We start from the raw sequence: 11,753 nt of genomic DNA, 5'->3' as shown, positions 1-11,753 counted from the left end.
TCCTGACGTCTATAACCAAAGTGACCTGCACACACGCGCGCACACACACGAACGTGCACGCGACCATAATAACACGTTAACGCGGCCGTTCGCGCGCGCGCACGGCCGTGAACGCGCGCGGCCGTTGAGGCGCGTGCGCACCCGTTGGCGAGCGTTTACACGCGCGGCCGTTTCACGTTAGTGGGCGTTTACGTGTGCTGCCGTTCACGCGCGAGCACGGCCGTTCATGTGCGCGACCCGTTCGCGTGTGCGGCCGCTTACGTGCCTGCTGCCTGTAGATGCACAGACCAAAGGGCTGCTGCTGGGGACGGACCGGCTCTCCCATTCAGTCGGACCTCAACACGTCTTATCTGTTGGATTCCTATCGACCGCAGTTTACGGCAGAAGACAAGATTTCCAACGTTTTGAGCTATAAATTATGTCCAAAGAGTATAGGGTTTGGAGTAGAGAGCAAGTTTAAAATATGTGTATCGCCAAGTGCCCTCGCTCTGGAGTCTGACGTCACCGCTGTGAGCTGCCCAACACACAATAATGAGAAAGGCAGAAAAGGTGCGGAAAAACTATAAAACGAAAACGCCGACAGTTAAAACAATATAGGATATATCAAAAAAGATGAGTAATACAATAACAGCTAAACGTTTTGTCAACATTTTAAAGGTGGAATGGTGTCTCTAGCTGGAGGCATGACAGAGCCTTTACCTTTTGAAGTTGAAGAGTTGAAAGCGGATTTGAAGATGTTCTTCATTGGAAACCATTCATTTTTTTTTTATAAAAAGCTGAATAATTTTAAAATTTGAGTAAATATGAAAAATGTAAAAGCGTAGATTAATAGCTAAAGGTTTTGTCAACATGTGAAATTTTAAATATTGTCTCAAGCTCAACGTATGAAGAAACTGTAAACGTTTGAAGTTGAAGATGATTTGAAAATTTCCCCATTGGGTCCCATTATAAAAAAAATCATAAAAAGCTTAATAATTCAAAGATTTGAAAAGTCTGAAATATGAAAAGTCTTAGCCATCGTGTCCTTAGGTAACTGAATATTTTTATAATTGAACTTTTTTCTGTAGCTGAAAATATGAAAGAGTTGAAGAGGTCCAAAATACGGATGGAAGAAATAGAATAATAACTAGAAAGAGCATTTCCTGCTGAAAATGCGTTGGAATGCAAAAAGCTGAAGCTTATAGCTCAAATATTTGAAAGAAATAGCTGAATATAGCTGAACATAGTGGAATATAGCTTAAATTAGCTAAATATAGCTAAATATATTTGAAAATGAAAAAATAGCTGAATATATGTAAAAATAGCTGAATATATTAATATAGCTGAAAATAGCGGAATAGATGAATATATAAATAAATAGCAAATCATTATTGAATATATAGAAAAGGCAAAATACCTGCTAAAATTTTACAGTTCAAAGTCATTTAATTGAACTGTTGAAAATTCTTGTCGTTTAAATGTATAATTGGAAAAGTTGAAAGGAAAACTGCATCATCTAAATCAGGGGTGTCAAACATACGACCCGGCCCGCCACAGTGTCCAGTCCAACAGAAGAAAAAAAAAAGTTTTTTTGAAAAATTATAATCTGTCATAGGTGGGGTTTGAACCACTGACCCTTTGCTCCTAAGGCAGAGTTGCTAACCACTGATCTACAGGTGCAGTTGGTGAGAAACCTGATATTACTGAGTGTCTACAAAACCATCCGTCAAACCTCAGAACGTGAACGTCAGTGACGCTGTTCATCCTGACGTCTATAACCAAAGTGACTTGCACACACGCGCGCGCGCACACACACACGAACGTGCACGCGACCATAATAACACGTTCACGCGCGAGCACGGCCGTTCATGTGCGCGACCCGTTCGCGTGTGCGGCCGCTTACGTGCTTGCTGTCTGTAGATGCACAGACCAAAGGGCTGCTGCTGGGGACGGACCGACTCTCCCATTCAGTCGGACCTCAACACGTCTTATCTGTTGGATTCCTATCGACCGCAGTTTACGGCAGAAGACAAGATTTCCAACGTTTTGAGCTATAAATTATGTCCAAAGAGTATACGGTTTGGAGTAGAGAGCAAGTTTAAAATATGTGTATCGCCAAGTGCCCTCGCTCTCGAGTCTGACGTCACCGCTGTGAGCTGCCCAACACACAATAATGAGAAAGGCAGAAAAGGTGCGGAAAAAACATAAAACGAAAACGCCTACAGTTAAAACACTATAGGAGATATCAAAAAGATGAGTAATACAATAACAGCTAAACGTTTTGTCAACATTTTAAAGGTGGAATGGTGTCTCTAGTTGAAGGCATGACAGAGCCTTTCCCTTTTGAAGTTGAAGAGTTAAAAGCGGATTTGAAGATGTTCTTCATTGGAAACCATTCATTTTTTTTTTATAAAAAGCTGAATAATTTTGAAAATTGAGAAAATATGAAAAATGTAAAAGCGTAGATTAATAGCTAAAGGTTTTGTCAACATGTGAAATTTTAAATATTGTCTCAAGCTCAACGTATGAAGAAACTGTAAACGTTTGAAGTTGAAGATGATTTGAAAATTTCCCCATTGGGTCCCATTATAAAAAAAATCATAAAAAGCTTAATATTTCAAAGATTTGAAAAGTCTGAAATATGAAAGGTCTTAGCCATCGTGTCCTTAGGTAACTGAATATTTTTATAATTGAACTTTTTTCTGTAGCTGAAAATATGAAAGAGTTGAAGAGGTCCAAAATACGGATGGAAGAAATAGAATAATAATAAAAAGTTTAATAAAGATTTGAAGAACAATAGTTGGAATGCTTGCAGCATTCCAACTAATAAAAAGTTTAATAAAGATTTGAAGAACAATAGTTGGAATGCTTGCAGCATTCCAACTAATAAGAGAGGTTAGTGACTCTGCACCCAGAGAGACAGCGGGAGAAACAGTTTTGCCTGCTTTTGTTTGAGTGAAGAGTGTATTACAATGCTTTGCACCTTTCTAGTCATTTTTTACTGTTACTTTGTACAAGGGGGCACCATTTGTTGTTTAATTTTTTTTTTTTTCATTTTCATATGTATTCTGTTTTGCTCTTTGAACATTGGGAGTCCAATTTGGAAATGACATGTCATTCCTTGAATGTACTACTATGAACTGTGTGCATTTGTTTCTTACACATGGAGTAAAAGCATCCTTTTTACGGCGGCTCGTGAAGGCAGCAGCATCCCCGATGCCTGCAGATTCCCATCAAAAGGATTTCTTTTTTCTCCTCTTTTGCCCCGGGCTACTGATTGGCTGAGCAGCATGGGAAGAGGGCGGGGCTTGCATCTCAGTCCTGGCACAAGTCTGCTCTGCAAGCAGCGAAAGGTGGAAAGATTTTCACCTTCACGCGCGCCGACTGTCTTACACACACACGCACGCGCGCGCACGCACACACAGATACGAACGCGCTCTGTGACTGAAACGGGTTTCATCGAAACGGTGAGTAAAGTGCATTATTTTACTATTTGTGTAGGATTTTTGACGTGTCATCGCTCGGCTTCTTTCGTTGTTTTCGCCTGCTCTATCCTCGCGCTGCGCCATCCTCCTCTCGAGCGTTACTGGCCGAACGATAAAAGACATGTCACATTCATCGCGTTTTATTTAGGTCTCGCGCTGCTGCGGCACGGATGCGGGCCTATATTTAGCTTATTGAATGGCGGACGGGACAAATGTACATTGCGGTGTGCGGTGTTTCCCGTCGCAGCGGCGGAGGATGGTGGGCGTGTGGGGAGATGAGGGTGGTGGTTGTGAGGGGGGACCTCTGTCTCTCATGCGGAGCTTCGTGGGTTCGGGTCTCTTTGTTATGGTGGTGCCGCAGTCGGGGCTGGTGCACCCCTCCTGCTGAAAGACCACCAGGCTATAGTGATCCAAAAATGTTCCTGTAATATCCCTACGCGAGCCCATAGTACTTGCCGGTCAGTGTCAACGAGTGCAAAGTAGCCCCATTGCATCCGATGCTATTGTAGTCTTTGCCTCTTTAATCTTAATACTGCTATATGAGACTACAATACCCTGTAGACTATGCGTTTAGGTGCTATTTGTGCTCTATCACATCTACTACAGAAGTGTAGTTTTCTCAGAGGCAGCAGGTGCAGCTCCAGAGCAGTCAGGGCCTTCTTGTTATATAAAGGCCTTTTTTTCTCTCCCCTTACTGATGTTACAAAGCCTTGCACCAGTTTATGGATGAGTGTGATGTTCCACACACACTCAACATAGCTACACACACACACACACACACACACACACACACACACACACACACACACACACACACACACACACACACACACACACACACACTGCATCCTCTGTCCCCATGTGGATTAGCACACATTGTTCCATCGATGCTCGTGTCTCTCTCTCTCCGGCCGATTTTGTTTCTTGATAATTCTTACTCAGTCTCACATGTGAAACTCAGTAGGCGGTATTTTAAGGATGACAAATGCACCGTAAAGTCATTAGTAGATGGCTGTCACGCTGTTGGCCTGGTGACGTCTTCATTCCCCCCACCCTCCCTAAAAGTAGACGTGGTCCTGGAGTCGCAGTGTCTTGTTGCGAGACTCTACAAGGAGGGGCGTGACGATACCGATATCGAGGCCGATACTGACTCAAACAGCTGTTAAATTAATAACAGAACAAAACAAAGAAACACTGTGAAACTACCAAGTTATGTTTAGGCAACAGTTCTATTGGTTAGGTTTGATTAAAAAAAAGGGGCAGTATACGCTTCAGTGTCAACGTTTACATTTAGAAAACAAAGATGGCAACTGCAGCTGCAGCAATCGTCCCACCGCGACTTGTTGACAAGAAAGGGTATCGTAATTTACTTTGACGAGCGCTTTTACATCACTCTGCGAGCAAAAGTCCCTCTTTCGTCCCAGAGAGAGAGAAAGAGAGTAGGCAACAGACATGCAACCACAGTTTAAAGCTTCGAGAACAAGCAGTTGTCTATTTATTCAACAATGTATTTTTGAAAGGAAGTGGGTGGTCCCAGTCACCATCAGTTCTGGGCATGCGCAACTCTCAATAGAGATGAAAATGAGGCGGGAGGACTCACTCCTTAGCTAATTCTAAATCTGGAGAGTAAACTAAAACTTTTAGTGAAGTGTGGTGTTGTGCAGCAAACATGTCGGGTGTTTTTCAAATATTTTAATAAGAAGTTCATGTTTCAAGTACATGGAATCTTTTTTTTATCGTCGTATCGAAATTGGTATCGAGTTGCCTTTAACCCTCTTCTACCCATTGAGTGTTATTTTACTGGTATTGGCACCAATTACTGAATTTTTGGTATCGTGCCCCCCATCAGCGATACACAGGCAGAAAGACAGACAGGCTAGTCAGACAGATAGAAAGACAGACAGGCGAGTCAAATAGACAGACAGGCTAGACAGAAAGACAGACAGGCTAATCAGATAGACAGACAGGCTAGACAGAAAGACAGACAGGCTAATCAGATAGACAGACAGGCTAGACAGAAAGACAGACAGGCTAATCAGATAGACAGACAGGCTAGACAGAAAGACAGACAGGCTAATCAGATAGACAGACAGGCTAGACAGAAAGACAGACAGGCTAGACAGAAAGACAGACAGGCTAGTCAAAAAGACAAGCTAGTCAGAAAGACAGACAGGCTAATCAGAACGATAGACAGACAGGCTAGTCAGAAAGACAGACAGGCTAATCAGAACGATAGACAGACAGGCTAGTCAGAAAGACAGACAGGCTAATCAGAACGATAGACAGACAGGCTAGTCAGAAAGACAGACAGAAGACAGGCAGTCGAGACAGAATGACAGCCAGCTAAGCATAAAAAACAGAGGCTGGAAAATAAAAAGAGAGGGAGAAGTATTGTTAACAGAATGACGTGGTAATAAATGAACTTGGGAACAAAGAATGGACATAAATCCATCTGCAGTTGCAGTTTCAGATGTGCAGAGTGAGAGGAACGACCACATAGCATCACTAACATGGCAAGATGCAAGAGGGAGCTATGTTATTGTAATACCATTAGAATGAGCAAGAAGAAGACATACTAGCTGCATTGAATTTATCATAATGTTATCCGTACTGGAAATGATTAGGTGTCACTGTCAACAATGACACCCAGTATTGCGCTGTGCTCGGGAGCAGCGGTGCAACGGATCAGAGAATTCACGGTTCGTATCGCAACACAAATCAGTCACAGATCGGATCAGTACAAAAGAAAAAAAGGAGCAAATCTAACTTTTAGAGATCATGTTTACAACAATACAAACGGCCAAACATTGGCAATCCATATCAGCAGTTACAGATCCCTTTGATATAGATTAAATCAGCTGGTATACCAGGCTCCCAACTATTTATTTTCTTTCACCATGCCCAAACATTTTTAAACTGCCCCCTGAAGTCAATAATGAATGAAAAGTACTTTATTAATCTCCAAGGAGAAATAAATAAATAAATAAACTATCAACACTTCTAAATGTTATCCTTTTAATTTGTTAATGTAATTGATAGCACTCTTTTTCTTCATAAAAAGACATAATTCAAATGATAGGAAAATAATATAAGAAATGAAAGATTGTATTTTTATTGATTAAAACACATCTTGTTTTAATTATGTATTATAATCTCCTTAAGGTCGTTGTAAAGGGCTCATTATACACCTCTAATATAAATTCATGTTGTTGTGAAAACATCACCTTCAAAACAACTGGATTTATTTAAGTAGCTCACCAACAATACATTTAACAAGATTACATGTGAACACATCATGATAACGTTATTCAATTCAATTCAGTTTATTTTGTATTGCCCAAAATCACAACTACAAATTTGCCTGAGAGGGATTTACACTCTGTACACATACGTTATAATATGGTTTTTACCTTTGCCAAATAACAATTCTGCTCAATAACATTTTTCATAGAGCCTGAATGCATCGTAATCTAACTGAACTGAACCTTCATTTTCTGGCTGTTAGCGGTGCTGCTAACGTTTACTTGCTCTCCTTGTGTCAAGTTAAACACAGATTGATTGATTAAAATGTAATGTTTTCAGAGTTTAGAACAACATCAATGATGTCCTGATCAAATATTTGACTAAATATCGAAGGATAACCATTGTTAGTGAAACTTTACGTCAAGCAATGCTAACAATGCAAGCAATGGCGACAGTGCTGACAGAGCTAACAGTATTTCTTTAAGGGTAGAGAGACCCGAAGATATGTGCTGCGATTTGGCATCCATGGTTTCAGTTGACATGGGGGGTCATCATCGCAGGGCAGAGTCGCTGTCATTAGCTTAGCCAGTGGGGCACGCTCACATGCAGTTAGGCTACAACGAAGAACGGAGGAGCCTGGATCACAGCGCACACTGAGGGAGACAAATCTCATTATATATATATATATATATATATATATATATATATATATATATATATATATATATATATTTATATATATATATATGTATATATGTATGTATATATATATATATATATATATATATATATATATATATATATATTCATATAGATGTTGTCTTGGATTCTGAGAGAACCATAGAGAACCAGGCCGATGTTTTCCTCAGACTACAAGCAGGAAGATAGACGGATTATCAGAAATGTTCTAATGCATGGCTTTTGTAATGATGATGCCATGATTTCCGCCTCAGAGATTGGTGGGATTACATGCAATCCCTCCCCGATTAGCAGCCAAGCAGGCAGGAAGTCAGGCTAGCGGTTCATCCAACCAGGTACACTCAACATATTCAGTCCACTCACCAGGGCAGTCGGCCGTTCAGTCACTGAGGTCACCAATGAAACGGATCTATCCAACAGGTAGAATTCATTTTACAACATGATAATGTTGGTTATGATGAGCGACTTTTACAGCCCTTTATTGGTTGAATGTTGGGCCCATTATCTTTTCTCTTTTTACCACTGTAAATAGATATTATCTCTTGACCTAGATCAGGGGTGTCAAACAAATTTTCACCCTGGGCCACATCAGCACTATGGTGGCCTTCCACTCGTATGCCTTCAGCGTTCGAGTGATATCACCTAAAGCCGCATACGCCTCCTGTGCCCTCCCCGACAACACACACTGCAACATTAAGGTCTGCTCAGAGTCCAACCATTTTCTTGCCTTTGCAACCCGTTCAAACAGGGAAAAAAACATCTGTGTCCTTCTCATTAAACTTAGGCATGAGATGCAAATCACCCCTCACACCGGAAGACCCCGATGAAGAACTCTTCTCAGCTCGCAACACATCGCCAGATAATTTACCATCTCTAATTAATTCCAACTTTGCCAGCTCCGTCTCGTGCTGCAACATCTCTATAGTCACTAGCGTCTCCCTCTTTCGCCTTTACAGGTTGAACAAAAGTATTTCCTTTTGTTGCTCAAAAGTACGGCTGCCCGGCGGACCCAGAAGTGCCTGTGCTGCTTTTGGCTGATCCAGCACCTCTCAGTTTGTAACAAGCACACCCTTTTCCACCAACTTTAGTTGTATCACAGCTTTTACATTGCCTTTAACCCTCTTATCCCCAGCCACAGCAAGATCACAAACCAGGCTGCTTGGTCATGACAAAAAAAATATAAAATGATGTGGCGGGCCAGATTTGGTCTTGAGTTTGACACATATGATCTTGAACTTTGGAAATGACAAACAGCACTTTTGTCAGTGCCAAGATCACAGTCTCACCTCTGCCTGTTGATGAAGACACAACTTTTCATTAATGCAATATTGTCTGCGAACATTGTGACGCTGGCATGCCGACTAGAACACAGCTGCAATCCGTTGCAAGCCATTCGGTACACTTAATGTGCAATACTAGTGTGTATTTATTATTGATGACCTTGGTGGATGTTTTCACATAAGATATGAGCTATCTGTTAGAAGCCTTTTTTATTGCCACAGTGGGACTCATAGGATGGACTCCTTACCTAGTCCGACAGAGTGAATCATCGCTGGAGGACAAATGAAGGCAGCATTCAAGCCTTCTGACAGGGCGCCGTCCTGCAAGCGGACCAGCTAACGGAGAAAGGACACATTCTGTCTATACCGCCTCAGTGTGTTTGTAGACAGAGCTCCTGTTGAAGGGCAACTCCACCTTGCTCCTGCTTCAGTCGTGGTTGGCATGGGGATCTCGCCTGTATATAGGTGAATAACCTGTGTGAAATTTGTGAATGAAAAGGCCGCTCATGAAGTTCACTTACTGCTACGCTGATTGTTCTGGACGAGGCAAACGTGGCTTTAGCAGGAACCTGTCCACCGACTCAACCCACACAACAAAGCTATTTCTGGGACGACGGTGTTTCAGGTTTGGGCTTTAAATAGACACATTACACTGCAGTAGATTTGGGACTTCAGTAAGTAAGCATCAAATAATATGTGGCACCTGACTTGATAAAAAAATAAGAGCATTGACACAGTAAAAAGCGCTGCAATGTCTTGTTACTCATCGGCCGTCACCTACAGGATATCTGCAGTGATATCGGCTAAATAATCAGTCTGGATCATTTGTTAATGTGACTTTGGGTTTTCTTCAGTTCTAGTTTCACTTTGGCTTTCTGCAAATCCGGTATGATTGGAAGGAGCGAGGTGAATAGTAGCATTCGTTAGTGATATGCGTGTTCTGTTTGGAAGTGGTTAAACCAACAGGAATCAAACAAATGCATCGCAGTACCATTGTGACTTCAAAGGTTGCCCTGACTGTACGCCGGCGAGGCAGCGAGCCGATCAAACAGGGGAGTTCAGAGGAAACTGCAAAGGTCGTCCTCACCTGCTGAGGAAACGGGCCGAGACTCCGATCAGACCTGACACATCATATGGTACAGTAGAGCCGGGGAGGACAGGATGTCATCCAGCCGCCATCAGCCTTAGTCTGCGCGTGTTTGCGATATGAAACAGCAAAGGTCTCCACCGTTCTGCTGATAGCATCGCTGAGATCCAGATCAGGCCTGACATCAGACGATAGAGTGAGGGGAGGATAAGTACAGAATGTCCCCCCTGTCCATCAACTGCCATTAAAACATCGGACTGCAGCAAGGGTTCACGACGTAGGCTTTGGGTTCAGAGTAGCGGTCGCAGTTACTATTCTTTTGTGTTTGGAAGATTATTTTTTGGGCGTCATTTTACACCTCTTGTTTTGACAGTGACCGTGGAGTAAGACCCAAAACGTGGGGAGAAATGGTTCGACCCGTCTTCTGTCTATTATTGTACATTTTGGTGGACTACTTTCTTCTGATCAGACAATGTGGATAACCCATGTTTTCACAATTTTTCAATTCTGCTGTTTGTGTGGACACCTCCAGTAAGAAGTTTACTAACCTACAACCAGCCTCCAGCATCGAAACACGTTTGAACGCTCTGGAAAAAGTGGTTTCAGACTCGCTATAGTGAGTCTATTCCAGGGGTCTCCAATTAGCATTCAAAGAGGGTTCACTTAGAGAAAAAAAATGTCCTCAAGCAATGCTCTGGAGCCTCAGAAGGTCTAACCTGCATGATGATTCAGTGCCACATCGACATTAGAGTGTTTGTTTTCTGTGTTTCTTTGAGCGGTTATACTTTTTAAAAGGATTCGCGCTTTGTCTCGTAGTGGCGCTCCACATTGCTGCTTTCCAAAACGGAGACAGGTTTGGAACAAATGGAAGTATGAGCATGTACAAGCAATACAAAACTGTTTAAAAGCTATGTTTTTGTTGTCTGCTTTTCCTCTCTTTCGAGAACGTCACGTTAAAAATGTATTTTTATCTGATTTGCATTTTCCTCGCTTCTCTCCTTCCTTTGTGCTAGCAGACTGGATTGGCTGTTCCTTGGCCCGCTAAACCAGTCCAAATGTAATAATTCTCAATGATTTATTCATCAGCAACCCATCGTCTGCACTGTTAAATTAAAGTCATTTGTTTCCTGGGAAGTTTGGCAAAACCATTACTTGCACATTCTTACAACTAATCAACTCAGTGGAGGGAAACATGGCAGATTTAGAGCTGTTTGGACAGTGTATAGCAAAAATGTGATGTTGTTTTAGAAGTCGAAACAGCACAGCACAAAACACACAAGGTTTTATACCAGTATATTGTGTACAGTATACAGTAGTATAGTATAGTATCCATACAGTACAAGTACTAGATTAAGGGGAATTGTAAACACGTTTACAAGTTTCCCCGTATGCAGTTCACATACAAGGCTTGAGGTTGGACTCAGCACCCGTTCTACACGTCTCCATACAGATCTGCAGTCAAGAGCGAAGCCCGTCTTGTTTTATGCTTTAAATTGTAGGTCTTGCGCAAGGAAATGTTGAGCAAACGACGTTGACTTAGTTTGTTTCCTTTCCAAAGGACACATACAGCCTCAAGCTGCTTCCATCTGCTTCTTTCTGCGTCCTTTCTTGTGTCGTTTGTCTCTCCTCCCACTCTCTCCTTTGCATAAATAAACCTCGCCAAGTGCTTTTGCTTTGAGAGTTGCAGTGTGAAGAGCTGGGAGAGACGGGGAAAAGTCCTGCATTCAAGGTTTGACTTCATCCAAATGTTCTCAGAGTACTAAGTAACAGTACTCATTGTGCTGAGTGGCCATTCAGAATAATGTAAATTTTTTTTAAATGGATTAGGTTATTGATGCATTAAAGTGTCACTTAATTATTTACCTTCGGAAGGTAGCGAAGCAGAAATATAGAGAAGCAAAACATAACAAAATACTCAAGTGAAAATTGTGCTTTAGGTATAGTAGGCTATTTGAGTAAAGGTTTAGCTGGCGTGTGAAC

The 11,753-nt window shown here is 41.8% G+C and overlaps 1 protein-coding gene across 3 annotated transcripts in view; it reads left to right on the top strand.

Moving 5' to 3' along the window:
* Positions 1-3,314: 3,314 nt before the first annotated feature.
* Positions 3,315-11,753, top strand: part of LOC137801646 (microtubule-associated protein 4-like) — an 86,854-nt gene continuing 78,415 nt past the window's right edge. For all 3 annotated transcript variants that reach the window (XM_068598996.1, XM_068598986.1, XM_068598978.1), the window contains exon 1: positions 3,315-3,446. The gene's annotated coding sequence lies outside the window, so the exon portion shown is untranslated. The remainder of the gene's footprint in view (positions 3,447-11,753) is intronic.

The sequence above is a fragment of the Clinocottus analis genome, unplaced genomic scaffold (assembly GCF_023055335.1).
Source record: "Clinocottus analis isolate CAN_PGR_092001 unplaced genomic scaffold, fCliAna1.0.p SCAF_11, whole genome shotgun sequence".
Taxonomy (NCBI): Eukaryota; Metazoa; Chordata; class Actinopteri; order Perciformes; family Cottidae; genus Clinocottus; species Clinocottus analis.
This window is presented reverse-complemented; position numbering and strand designations above follow the sequence as displayed.